This window comes from Schistocerca nitens, chromosome 4 (genome assembly GCF_023898315.1).
Source record: "Schistocerca nitens isolate TAMUIC-IGC-003100 chromosome 4, iqSchNite1.1, whole genome shotgun sequence".
NCBI classification, from domain to species: Eukaryota; Metazoa; Arthropoda; class Insecta; order Orthoptera; family Acrididae; genus Schistocerca; species Schistocerca nitens.
Genome location: NC_064617.1, coordinates 637,183,711 through 637,198,655, shown reverse-complemented (window position 1 = coordinate 637,198,655; position 14,945 = coordinate 637,183,711).

Below are 14,945 nucleotides of genomic sequence, written 5' to 3'. Positions count from 1 at the left end.
CAGGGGCAACAGTCTGGATGATTGACTGATCTGGCCTTGCAACAATAACCAAAACAGCCTTGCTGTGCTGGTACTGCGAACGGCTGAAAGCAAGGGGAAACTACAGCCGTAATTTTTCCCGAGGGCATGCAGCTTTCATGTATGGTTAAATGATGATGGCGTCCTCTTGGGTAAAATATTCCGGAGATAAAATAGTCCCCCATTCGGATCTACGGGCGGGGACTACTCAAGAGGACGTTGTTCTCAGGAGAAAGAAAACTGGCGTTCTACGGATTGGAGCGTGGAATGTCAGACCCCTTAATCGGGCAGGTAGGTTAGAAAATTTAAAAAGGGAAATGGATAGGTTAAAGTTAGATATAGTGGGAATTAGTGACGTTCGGTGGCAGGAGGAACAAGACTTCTGGTCAGGTGAATACAGGGTTATAAATACAAAATCAAATAGGGGTAATGCAGGAGTAGGTTTAATAATGAATACAAAAATAGCAGTGCGGGTAAGCTACTACAAACAGCATAGTGAACGCATTATTGTGGCCAAGATAGACACGAAGCCCACGCTTACTACAGTAGTACAAGTTTATGTGCCAACTAGCTCTGCAGATGATGAAGAAATTGATGAAATGTATGATGAGATAAAAGAAATTATTCAGATAGTGAAGGGAGACGAAAATTTAATAGTCATGGGTGACTGGAATTCGACAGTAGGAAAAAGGAGAGAAGGAAACATAGTAGGTGAATATGGATTGGGGCTAAGAAATGAAAGAGGAAACCGTCTGGTAGAATTTTGCACAGAGCATAACTTAATCATAGCTAACACTTGGTTCAAGAATCATAAAAGAAGATTGTATACATGGAAGAATCCTGGAGATATTAAAGGTATCAGATAGACTATATAATGGTAAGACAGAGATTTAGGAACCAGGTTTTAAATTGTAATACATTTCCAGGGGCGGATGTGGACTCCGACCACAATCTGTTGGTTATGAACTGCAGATTAAAATTGAAGAAACTGCCAAAAGGTGGGAATTTAAGTAGATGGGACCTGGATAAACTGACTAACCCAGATGTTGTGCAGAGTTTCAGGGAGAGCATAAGTTAACAATTGACAGCAGTGGGGGAAAGAAGTACAGTAGAAGAAGAATGGGTAGCTCTGAGGGATGAAGTAGTGAAGGCAGCAGAGGATCAAGTAGGTAAAAAGACGAGGGCTAGTAGAAGTCCTTGGGTAACAGAAGAAATACTGAATTTAATTGATGAAAGGAGAAAATATAAAAGTGCAGTAAATGAAGCAGGCAAAAAGGAATACGAACGTCTCAAAAATGAGATCGACAGTAAGTGCAAAATGGCTAAGCAGGGATGGCTAGAGGACAAATGTAAGGATGTAGAGGGTTATCTCACTAGGGGTAAAATAGATACCGCTTACAGGAAAATTAAAGAGACCTTTGGAGAAAAGAGAGCCACTTGTATGAATATCAAGAGCTCAGATGGAAACCCAGTCCTAACAAAAGAAGGGAAAGCAGAAAGGTGGAAGGAGTATATAGAGGGTCTATACAAGGGCGATGTACTTGAGGACGATATTATAGAAATGGAAGAGAATGTAGAGGAAGATGAAATGGGAGATACGATACTGCGTGAAGAGTTTGAGAGAGCACTGAAAGACCTGAGCCGAAACGAGGCCCCTGGAGTAGACAACATTCCATTAGAACTACTGACGGCCTTGGGAGAGCCAGTCCTGAGAAAACTCTACCATCTGCTGAGCAAGATGTACGAGACAGGCGAGATACCCTCAGACTTCAAGAAGAATATAATAATTCCAATCCCAAAGAAAGCAGGTGTTGACAGATGTGAAAATTACCGAACTATCAGTTTAATAAGTCACATCTGCAAAATACTAACGCGAATTCTTTACAGACGAATGGAAAAACTGGTAGAAGCCGACCTCGGGGAAAATCAGTTTGGATTCCGTAGAAATATTGGAACACGTGAGGCAATACTGACCTTACGACTTATCTTAGAAGAACGGTTAAGGAAAGACAAACTTACATTTCTAGCATTTGTAGACTTAGAGAAAGCTTTTGACAATGTTAACTGGAATACTCTCTTTCAAATTCTGAAGGTGGCAGTGGTAAAATACAGGGAGCGAAAGGCTATTTACAATTTGTACAGAAACAGATGGCAGTTATAAGAGTCGAGGGACATGAAAGGGAAGCAGTGGTTGGGAAGGGAGTAAGACAGAGTTGTAGCCTCTCCCCGATGTTATTCAATCTGTATATTGAGCAAGCAGTAAAGGAAACAAAAGAAAAATTCGGAGTAGGTATTAAAATCCATGGAGAAGAAATAAAAACTTTGAGGTTCGCCGATGACATTGTAATTCTGTCAGAGACAGCAAAGGACTTAGAAGAGCAGTTGAGCGGAGTGGATAGTGTCTTGAAAGGAGGATATAAGATGAACATCAACAAAAGCAAAACGAGGATAATGGAATGTAGTCAAATTAAATCGGGTGATGCTGAGGGGATTAGATTAGGAAATGAGACACTTAAAGTAGTAAAGGAGTTTTGCTATTTGGTGAGCAAAATAACTGATGATGGTCGAAGTAGAGAAGATATAAATTGTATACTGGCAATGGCAAGGAAAGCGTTATTGAAGAAGAGAAATTTGTTAACATCGAGTATAGATTTAAGTGTCAGGAAGTCGTTTCTGAAAGTATTTGTGTGGAGTGTAGCCATGTTTGGATGTGAAACATGGACGATAAATAGTTCAGACAAGAAGAGAATAGAAGCTTTCGAAATGTGGTGCTACAGAGAATGTTGAAGATTAGGTGGGTAGATCATGTAACTAATGAGGAGGTATTGAATAGGATTGGGGAGAAGAGAAGTTTGTGGCACAACTTGACAAAAAGAAGGAATCGGTTGGTAGGACATGTTCTTAGGCATCAAGGGATCACAAATTTAGCATTGGAGGGCAGCGTGGAGGGTAAAAATCGTAGAAGGAGACTAAGAGATGAATACAGTAAGCAGATTGAGAAGAATGAAGGTTGCAGTAGGTACTGGGAGATGAAGAAACTTGCACAGGATAGGGTAGCATGGAGAGCTGCATCAAACTAGTCTCAGGACTGAAGACCACCATAACAACAACAACAACAGTGTATATATGAAAATGTTGATTTACATATGCTTTCAGATCTGATGAATTTAAACTTTATACTAGATTATATCCCCTCTGATACTTTGACTACTCGTATTTTGACTTATGTTGGAGGTTATGCTGTTATGAAAGCTTTACAGAAGTATAAGTGTGATACATGCACTTTTGGTTGCAGTTAGATAAAGAAATCGAAGAGGACTCTTTTGTGATTTCGTAAAAAGAATTGAACAGTGGTCGACTAACATTCCCCCTGAGGAGGCAGTCTTTATTGTGGCACTGATGTAATACACAATATCTTTGCTACAGGAAAAATACCTGCAGCAGTTCATAACTTATGGGAAGCAGCTTTCAGTTGCTCACAGTTTAAGATCGGCAGACTAGTTAATTCTGCAGTCATTGATGCTAAGTGTAAATGTTTACTGTATAACACTCCACTATATAAATTAGAGTATTTGTCTATATGTACATCCAAAATTCTCCTTAAATAATTTTTAGAAAATATGCGATGACAAAGGCACAGATATTGAAGACAAATCAAGAAAAGTTGAGAAATTTAAATCTGCATCTACAAAGGCAGATATGAAATTGTTTAACGTCTTTCCTCCCCCCCCCCCTCCCCTTTCTCATACAAGGAATAATGAACATTTTATACTGATCCCTGTTCAAGAATTCATTAAATGTGGGTTGAGCATAACGTAATATTATCTACAGCTCTCAGCAAATTAGTTCAGTGTTGTGCGGTTCAAATTAATTCCGATTCCTTAGAGGCATCGCCGGCCGAAGTGGCCGTGCGGTTAAAGGCGCTGCAGCCTGGAACCGCGAGACCGCTACGGTCGCAGGTTCGAATCCTGCCTCGGGCATGGGTGTTTGTGATGTCATTAGGTTAGTTAGGTTTAACTAGTTCTAAGTTCTAGGGGACTAATGACCTCAGCAGTTGAGTCCCATAGTGCTCAGAACCATTTGAACCTTAGAGGCATCACTTGGGGTAGAGCTCTGGTTTACATTGTTTAGAACTTGCAGCCTCTTTTGACTCTTTGTTCATTATTTACCTCAAGGGCTTTGTTAAATGCAGAAGAGTGATAGTAACTAAAGTGGCAGTCTTTCCCTCCATACAGCACTGTTTAAATTTCTATGCGTCATGTATCAGAAAGGGGCATCTTAATCAAGGTGAGTGTGTCTGGGTGGTATGATCCTGAAGTGTCGATATGTTAGGCAACTTTATTATTTTGTGTTCTGCAAAACTGTAGCTAATGTTCTATTATTTTATGCAAAAAAGCTACAACACTGTCAGGTGTTCACCCAGTCAGTAACAGGTCTGAAATTCGAAAAAGTACAGAATTTTGCTGATATTTGGTTGTTTGCATCTGTTCCTTAGTGATAAGAAAGACGAAGGTTCACATCAGAAACTATGTATAATTCTTCTTCATTGGCTGTAATTAACCCATTAAATCCCAAATTAATTTCTTTTTAAAACTGAATTTTTTATTCCTGAATCATAATGTACATAGTGTATGAACCACAATAATTACAAAAATAGCCAAACAATATTTATACATTCTGATATAATGGCCGTCCTCAAAATAGGACACTGGGATCTAACAGTATCATATAGCATACTAAACTTTATTCAGGTCTTACCTATTTATTTCTTGTGAAATGTTACACAACACTTCACACACAGTGTTACACGGCATTTGACACAATATGTTTTTGGTTTCCCGTTGCATTTAGGTCTTACACATCATCTTTGCATGCTTCTTTTGTCAACCATATGACCAATTCCACCAAAGCTGATGTCTGGTATCGCTCTCAACTGACTTTATGGGTATTCCATTGAACGTGCAATATTCGGTCTTCCAGTGTCCAATTTCAGGTATGTAACTGTAACAGCACGCCTGAAATCAAGTAAATCCAGTGAATTTTTCCCACATACTAGTCTGTAAAAGAGCCAGACATTTACGAGGGCCATTCTTCGATTTACTTCTGGAAACTTGGGATGTACTTGGCAGTGAAGTTTTACATACAGTCTCTGCGTTATTCTCTGATGCAACATAATGTAATTCAATAGCCCCTGTCACATCTGAGACTTCCCCGGTTCCAGTAACATCGTCTGGACCTTCTTCTTCGCTGGTCGTATAGTCTACTTCAGGAAGACATACGGTGATATCAATATGGTCCTGATCATCTGACACCACATTATAGATTGCGTCACTGTTTATTATTTCTTCTATTTCTTCGTTAGTGAGGTATCAATTTCGTCTGAAGGCCATTATAATCTATATAAAATGAAACGAAATAAAATGTAATAAAATAAAGTGAAATGAAAGAATAATACATTATCACAAACTACAGAAAAGGGAATGTGTAAATACCTCTGTCCATCTGGAACTCTATTATTTACTAATGGGTAATGTATTCATAAATATATTTACATAATACGCTGTAAATTTCAAAGTAACTTCATATCCTGTAATATATATTTATAAAAGAGGGGTCGTTACTTACCCCAGCAACAAAATCTGGTAAAATTACCACGTTCTAAAAAGAAAATACATCCGCAGCAACAGAGTTTCATATTCGAACGTGCAGCAATACAAATAACCGAAATGATAACACCAAGTCCCTGTGTCCTATTTCGAGTACACCAAATTTTATAACAATGGAAAAAAATGAATATAACTCCAATTGAGCTAACAATGCAAGTAGTTTAAAAGACACATTGTTGGCTATAAATAATCACAAAAAGATGTTTGCAAAATATTTCAAACATTACTAAATTGTCGATGAAGTAAATACCTGTAATAACGAAAAGTGTGCCTTAGTATTCAATAATCAATTAATGGTAGGATTTATTCCTTTTAATTTCCTGTAAGGATACATTTGTTATAAAAAGCATCAACAAATGACGTAGGACAGTAATAGTTGCAAATTAATAATTTATTGTGTATTTATAAACAAATATGTGCTCTGTCCTCAAAGTAGGACACTGGTACTTAATGGGTTAACAACTGTAATCTCATGCTTGGGGAACTGTTGAAGGCTGAGTTGCCAAGTTACAAACAACTCCTCTTCTTGTTACTGTCAGTGTATTAAGCATTTATTCCATTTGGTCGTTATTGTTGCTGATGAATCTGTCAAGTTTATCTAGTAGTTTATTTCTGCAGTAATGTGTTGACCCAACAAAAATTCTCTCTACAGTTATTGTTAGCTTGCTTACCCTGACTGTCAACTTCTCTTTCTCTCTCTCTCTCTCTCTCTCTCTCTCTCTCTGTGTGTGTGTGTGTGTGTGTGTGTGTGTGTGTGTGTGTGTGTGAGTGAGTGAGTGTGTGTGTATGTGTGTGAGTGTATGTGGTGTGTGTGTGTGTGTGTGTGTGTGTGTGTGCGTGTGTGTGTGTGTGTGAGAGAGAGAGAGAGAGAGAGACGAGCGAGTGAGGGGGTGGGTTGCTTTCCTAAAATGATTGTGGCAGGTTTTGCCGTGATTCTCATGAACTTTTTTGTATCACTTTCTATTTACAGAATAAATTTCTTAATGTGGGACTATTTTAATTTGTCTCGTTCGTAGCTTAAAATAATAAATGGCTAAAGTGAGCCTTCCATAAATGTAATTTGTTGGTCAGTGCAATAAATATCTTAAATGAGGATGAGTGATAAGTAACGTAAAAAATATCTTCTTCCATTGAGCATCTTGTAAGAAATAAAGACTGTGTTGCAGGAAAGTTCCTCTCCAACAAAATTCCTTGTAAAATGTGCTTTTATCCGATATTTTTCTAACTTTCGTCTGTAATCCCAGTATAATAATAAGCTATTTTAAAGTATTATTCATTTGAAAATTTATCTTGGTACAATTTTCGCCGTCTGGTAAAAGACACAGTTAGTAAACCTGTATTAAAGGCGAGTACCAAATGCTGAATCAGCCAGAAATCCACTTTGCCTTGTAGAAGGTTCCTAGGTCTTGTAGCTTAGGCACACTGGTGCAGTCTTTGTAGCTCGGCCTTTCCTACTCACGTGACGGTCAGCGTATGACATACACGCCGCGGCCTGTCTTCCTCGTCGGCCTCGATGTAGACTACGGGGCGTGATACGCCGGAACTGAAGGAGCAATTGTATTATTAGACTTATCGAAAGCGTTTGACTATGTGAGCCGTGAGTTTTTAATTGAAGCATTGAAGAAGATGGGGTATGGCGACGGTACTGCAACAGTTCTCCGCAGCATGTTATCAAATGCCTCCTCTCGAATTTTAATCAATGGTCACCTCACAAATACTCTCCGCATTGATCAATCTGTCAGCCAAGGATACGCGCTGTTAGTGGTTCTGTATGCCAAGCCGTTGAACCATTACTACGTCTCATTGAAAACGTAAGTAGAGTACTACTGGTCCAGCACACGCGAATCTATTGTACAGGATACGCTGACGACGTATGTGTTGTTCTGTCTTTACAACAAGACCTGGCCACCCTGAAAGACATACGTAAAATCTACGTGAAAGCGTCTGGCTCGCAGGTCAGCAGCAAGAAGACGATCATGCTTCCCCTTAGTTACAGCTTTGGCGAAACTCCTGACGTGACATGGGCTGAGCAACAGACCTCGCACCGTTTCTGGGCATCTACTGGAAGGCCACTCATAATAACTAAGAACTGGGCGGACCTCCAGAACAGCATCAGGGTCACTCTGAAATTGCACTCCGATAGGCACGTGAACTTTCTGCAAAAGGTGAAAACAATTCATATATTCACCACAAGCAAAATTTACTACATGGCCCAAGTACTTCCGCTCCCCGAAAGTGTGGCGGCGAATATTCAGCTGCGTTCAGCCGGTTTCTTCTGAGTGGCAACATCCTCAAGTACGGTTTGCCTACTCACAGGGCGACTTTGGGGTTATCAGCGTCCGACACAAATGCGTGACGCTCCTCATCAACCGAATGAGAAAAGAAATACAGCGTCAGGACGCATGCCTTCTTCGCATTCTCTTACCCAGCACGAGAACAACGTGCCCAGCGTCACCGATACACCTTGTGTCAATTCTTCTGGAATAACAACACATCCAGAAATATTTTCTCGAATTTAGTTGCGTGCAGCCAGTACCCCAAACAGCTCCTTAATAAGACGATATTCACCATCATGACAAAGACTGCTCGTGGAAATCCCGTTAAAGAAAGGGATCCACAGGTAAACTGGACAGTAATATGGCGAAACATTCACCAGCCGTTCCTGCCTTCAAGGATTCGCTTACCTTGGTATCTGACTGTCAGTGGTAAAACTGCACCAAATCCACCTCAGTGCAACAGCCGCCTGCCACAAATGCGGAAATGTTACTCGCCCGCGCACAGATTTGTTAACAGAGCTGCGCTGGACATGCGGAACTTTCTCAGCCAGCGACTACCCGTCATTGGTAAGACGAACGCACGCAATCTGAAAGTTCGCGAGCTGATGTGGCCTGACCTCAGATGATATCCAGTTATGAAACACAATGCAGCACTACGGGCTATCGGACATACAGCCACTTACACTGTTGACATCCGTGATGCTACGTTCTTCGAATGTTTGTCCTACATTGAAGAGGAATATTTTCAGATTGCGCAGGATAACAATCACCAGAAAACATTTGGCAACATACTACACATAAAGATCGGGGAAGCCTCCTTCACGCCAGTTAATAGATAATCGACGCAACGTGAACACAGAAACTATAGAAGAACCTCTTACACTGATAATGCTCTGTGATGTAAGTGACACAGGTGTGTGAGTAGCAACTGAAGTCGGCAACAAAGGCAAAACAAGAGTGTGGATAAAAATTAACTTCCTAAAAATAATAGTAATAATAACCGAAGATTGCTTTCATTTAATTGGAAAACAAATTTCTTTTTACTGCAGATACAGCTACTTTCCTCCATATTAGCTACAACGAAAGATCTTCTTCTTCTCATGCGGGAGGAAATATAATTTATTCATCAAAGCGTAATACGTGTCTACATTCAGTTCACCATTTCTCTTTACTAAAGGAAAGTTATTACTTTATGAAGTCGGAACAACGATGAAATCCTTTATTTCCCTACTTTTATGTATTACCAGGATACGCACAGTCCTGTAGCTAAACGACACTAAAAAGAAGTTTTTATAGCGGCAAGAAGGCATATTTCAACAGCGATGCAACAGACGTGGTAAAGGCTGCCAGTCTTGTTTGCAAGATGAAAGCAGAGCTGACTATTTGCAGCATAGTTGACAGGACCGACTGCCGACCTCTGGTACAGAGCCGAGTGGAGGGTCTGAATCAGTGGCTCAGACGGTTCTGCGACCGTGTAGGCTGCAGATTCCTCGACTTTCGCCAAAGGGTGGTTGGGTTTCGGGTTCCGCTGAATAGGTCAGGTGTCCACTATACGCAGAAGGTGGCTACACGGGTAGCAGGGGCTGTGTGGCGTGGACTGGGCGGTTTTTTTAGATTAGAGGGTCCTGGGAAAACACAAGAAGGGCTTCAGTCACAAAGGTTGCAGGCTGAACACAGGAAGAACGTAGATACAGGAACTATTGGTATAACAGTTGTAAATTGTCGTAGCTGTGTTGGGAAAGTACCACAGCTCCAAGCGCTAATAGAAAGAACTGATGTTCAAATCGTTATAGGCACTGAAAGCTGGCTAAAGCCGGATATAAGCTCAGCCGAATTTTTTGCGAAGAACCTAACCGTGTTCCGAAAAGATAGGCTAAACACGGTCGGCGGTGACGTGTTTGTTGCTGTCACAGGTAGCTTAACTGGTGGCGAAATTCAAGTAGATACTTCCTGTGAGTTAGTATGGGCAGAGGTCATTGTTGGCAACTGGAATAAAATAATAATTGGATCCTTCTACCGGCCCCCCCAGTTCAGATGATACAGTTGCTGAAAGGTTCAAAGAAAAGTTCAGTTTGATTTCAAACACGTACCCGACTCATACGATAATAGTTGGTGGTGACTTTAATTTACCCTCGATATGTTGGCGAAAATACATGTTTAATTCCGGAGGTGCGCATAAAATATCATCCCAAATTGTGCTAAACGCATTCTCTGAAAATTATTTCGAGCAGTTAGTTCATGAGCCCACGCGAGTAGTAAACGGTTGTGAAACCACAGTTAACCTGTTAGCAACAAATAATTCTGATTTAATAACGAGCATAAAAACCAATATAGGGATTAGTGAACACAGGGTTGTCGTAGCGAGATTGAATATTGTAATCCCCAAATCCTCGAAAAATAAGCGAAAAATATACCTACTCAAAAAAGCATATAAAAGTTCACTTGACGCCTTCCTGAGAGACAATCTCCACTCATTCCAAATTAATAATATAAGTGTAGACCAGATGTGGCTTAAATTCAAAGAAATAGTATCGGCAGCAATCGAGAGATTTATACACAATAAATTAACAAACGACGGAGCTGATCCTCCTTGGTACACAAAACGGGTTAGAACACTGTTGCAGAAACAACGAAACAAACATGGCAAATTTAAACAGACGCAAAATCCGCAAGATTAGCGATCATTTACAGAAGCTCGAAATTTGGAGCGGAGTTCAATGCGAGATGCTTATAACAGTTTCCACAACGAAACTTTGTCTCGAAACCTGGCAGAAAATCCAAGGAGAGTCTGGTCGTACGTGAAGTATGTTAGCGGCAAGAAACAATCAATACCTTCTCTGCGCGATAACAATGGAGATACTATCGAAGACAGCGCTGCCAAAGCAGAGTTACTAAACACAGCCTTCCGAAATACCTTCACAAAAGAAGATAAGTAATTATTTCAGAATTCGAATCGAGAACAGCTGCCAACATGAGTAACGTAGAAGTAAATATCCTCGGAGTAGTGAAGCAACTTAAATCACTTACTAAAAGCGAGTCTTCTGGTCCAGACTGTATATCAATTAAGTTCTTTTCAGAGTATTCTGATGCATTAGCTCCATACCTAACAATCATATACAACCGTTCGCGCCGGCCGCGGTGGTCTCGCGGTTCTAGGCGCGCAGTCAGGAACCGTGCGACTGCTACGGTCGCAGGTTCGAATCCTGCCTCGGGCATGGATGTGTGTGATGTCCTTAGGTTAGTTAGGTTTAAGTAGTTCTAAGTTCTAGGGGACTGATAACCACAGCAGTTGAGTCCCATAGCGCTCAGAGCCAACCGTTCGCTCGACGAAAGATCCGTACCCAAAGACTGAAAAATTTCGCGCAGGTCACACCAATATTCAAGAAAGGTAGTAGGAGTAATCCACTAAATTACAGGCCCTTATCGTTAACGTCGATATGCAGCAGGATTTTAGAACAGATGTTGTGTTCGAACATTATGAATTACCTCGAAGGAAACGATCTATTGACACACAGTCAACATGGGTTTAGAAAACATCGTTCCTGTGAAACACAACTATCTCTTTATTCACATGAAGTGCTGAGTGCTATTGACAAGGGATTTCAAATCGATTCCGTATTCCTCGATTTCCGGAAGGGTTTTGACACTGTATCACACAAGCGGCTCGTAGTGAAATAGCGTGCTTATGGAATATCGTATCAGTTATGTGACTGGATTTGCGATTTCCTATTAGAGAGGTCACAGTTCGTAGTAATTCATGGAGAGTCATCGAGTAAAATGGAAGTGATTTCAGGTGTTCCCCAAGGTAGTGTTATAGGCCCTTTGCTGTTCCTTATCTATATAAACGATTTTGGAGACAATCTAAGCAGCCGTCTTCGGTTGTTTGCAGATGACGCTGTCGTTTATCGACTAATAAAGTCATCAGAAGATGTAACCTCCCCACAAAAAATAATAATAATATAATAAATAATATGAATATGATGATTCTATTTTTAGTGTAGCCTCAGAACAAAATTGGTTCCCATTTATAACCTCCCTACAGAAATTCATTCACATTTAACCTCCACAAAAATTTGTTTCCCATTTAATGTACCCACAAAATTCTTTTCTCATTTAATGTAAGCTCGAAACAGAAAAATTCCTAAACCTCGTAATAAAAAATAAATTCAGTAACCTGCTAAATTTTTGACGACAGCAGTGCTGCGTCACGGCCCTGTAAGATCATTCTGAATAAAAAGCAAAAATTCTTACCTCAATAAAGTCGCCAACTATCTGCTCTTACAATAACTTTTTCCGGCACAGCTCTGTGCAATGCTGGCCGATAGATTTGTCATTTATGAAATGAAGCAACTGATTTTTCTTTTGCAACAATCGGAATGATCATGGATTGGATAAATTAGTAAATTCTTTAAATTGAAATGAATGCTTGTTAGAAATTACTTTATAGGACAAAGATTATCATTAGGACATTTTTTAAAAGATTAAATGGGAGTTCACATAACATTATTAGATATGCGCGATGCTGCTTTTACCTTATACTATAACGCTCAGGCTCCGCCAACGCTGCACCACGACCGGCCTAGCCAACACGATACACCAGACTGCTCGCTAGCAACAACTTACTGCTACTACCACACAGTTCCTACTGCATACAACACTGCTCTCTGGTCTGAGATTCTCTTATACCTTACATATCGCAGGCAGCGCGTGAGCAATTACATCTGCTCGAGTGCGCTAGCAACAAATTCCTTAATCATGGACCTCTTACAAAGATCAAAACAAACTGCAAAAGGATTTAGAAAAAGTAACTTAATGGTGCGAAAAGTGGCAGTTGACCCCAAAAAACGAAAAGTGTGAGGTCATCCACATCAGTGCTAAAAAGGACTCGTTAAACTTCGGTTACACGATAAATCAGTCTAATCTAAAAGCCATAAATTCAACTAAATACCTAGGTATTACAATTACGAACAACTTAAATTGGAAAGAACACATAGGAAATGTTGTGGGGGAAGGCTAACCAAAGCGTGCGTTTTATTGGCAGGACACTTAGAAATCGTAACCGACCTACTAAGGAGACTGCCTACACTACGGTTAACCGTCCTCTTTTAGAATACTGCTCCGCCATGTGGGATCCTAACCAGATAGGACTGACGGAGTACATCAAAAAAGTTCAAAGAAAGGCAGCACGTTTTGTATTATCGCGAAATATGGGAGAGAGTGTCACAGAAATGATGGAGGATTTGGGCTGGAAATCATTAAAAGAAAGGCGTTTTTCGTTGCGACGGAATCTTCTGACGAAATTCCAATCACCAACTTTCTCCTCCGAATGCAACAATATTTTGTTGACGCTGACCTACATAGGGAGAAACGATCACCACGATAAAATAACGGAAATCAGTGCACGTACGGGAAGATATAGGTGTTCATATACGAGATTGGAATAATAGAGAATTGTGAAGGTGGTTCGATGAACCCTCTGCCACACACTTAAATATGATTTGCAGAGTATCCATGTAGATGTAGATGTAGATATTATAGGTCTACAAAAAGCATTAATACCTTTTACACTCCTGGAAATGGAAAAAAGAACACATTGACACCGGTGTGTCAGACCCACCATACTTGCTCCGGACACTGCGAGAGGGCTGTACAAGCAATGATCACACGCACGGCACAGCGGACACACCAGGAACCGCGGTGTTGGCCGTCGAATGGCGCTAGCTGCGCAGCATTTGTGCACCGCCGCCGTCAGTGTCAGCCAGTTTGCCGTGGCATACGGAGCTCCATCGCAGTCTTTAACACTGGTAGCATGCCGCGACAGCGTGGACGTGAACCGTATGTGCAGTTGACGGACTTTGAGCGAGGGCGTATAGTGGGCATGCGGGAGGCCGGGTGGACGTACCGCCGAATTGCTCAACACGTGGGGCGTGAGGTCTCCACAGTACATCGATGTTGTCGCCATTGGTCGGCGGAAGGTGCACGTGCCCGTCGACCTGGGACCGGACCGCAGCGACGCACGGATGCACGCCAAGACCGTAGGATCCTACACAGTGCCGTTGGGGACCGCACCGCCACTTCCCAGCAAATTAGGGACACTGTTGCTCCTGGGGTATCGGCGAGGACCATTCGCAACCGTCTCCATGAAGCTGGGCTACGGTCCCGCACACCGTTAGGCCGTCTTCCGCTCACGCCCCAACATCGTGCAGCCCGCCTCCAGTGGTGTCGCGACAGGCGTGAATGGAGGGATGAATGGAGACGTGTCGTCTTCAGCGATGAGAGTCGCTTCTGCCTTGGTGCCAATGATGGTCGTATGCGTGTTTGGCGCCGTGCAGGTGAGCGCCACAATCAGGACTGCATACGACCGAGGCACACAGGGCCAACACCCGGCATCATGGTGTGGGGAGCGATCTCCTACACTGGCCGTACACCACTGGTGATCGTCGAGGGGACACTGAATAGTGCACGGTACATCCAAACCGTCATCGAACCCATCGTTCTACCATTCCTAGACCGGCAAGGGAACTTGCTGTTCCAACAGGACAATGCACGTCCGCATGTATCCCGTGCCACCCAACGTGCTCTAGAAGGTGTAAGTCAACTACCCTGGCCAGCAAGATCTCCGGATCTGTCCCCCATTGAGCATGTTTGGGACTGGATGAAGCGTCGTCTCACGCGGTCTGCACGTCCAGCACGAACGCTGGTCCAACTGAGGCGCCAGGTGGAAATGGCATGGCAAGCCGTTCCACAGGACTACATCCAGCATCTCTACGATCGTCTCCATGGGAGAATAGCAGCCTGCATTGCTGCGAAAGGTGGATATACACTGTACTAGTGCCGACATTGTGCATGCTCTGTTGCCTGTGTCTATGTGCCTGTGGTTCTGTCAGTGTGATCATGTGATGTATCTGACCCCAGGAATGTGTCAATAAAGTTTCCCCTTCCTGGGACAATGAATTCACGGTGTTCTTATTTCAATTTCCAGGAG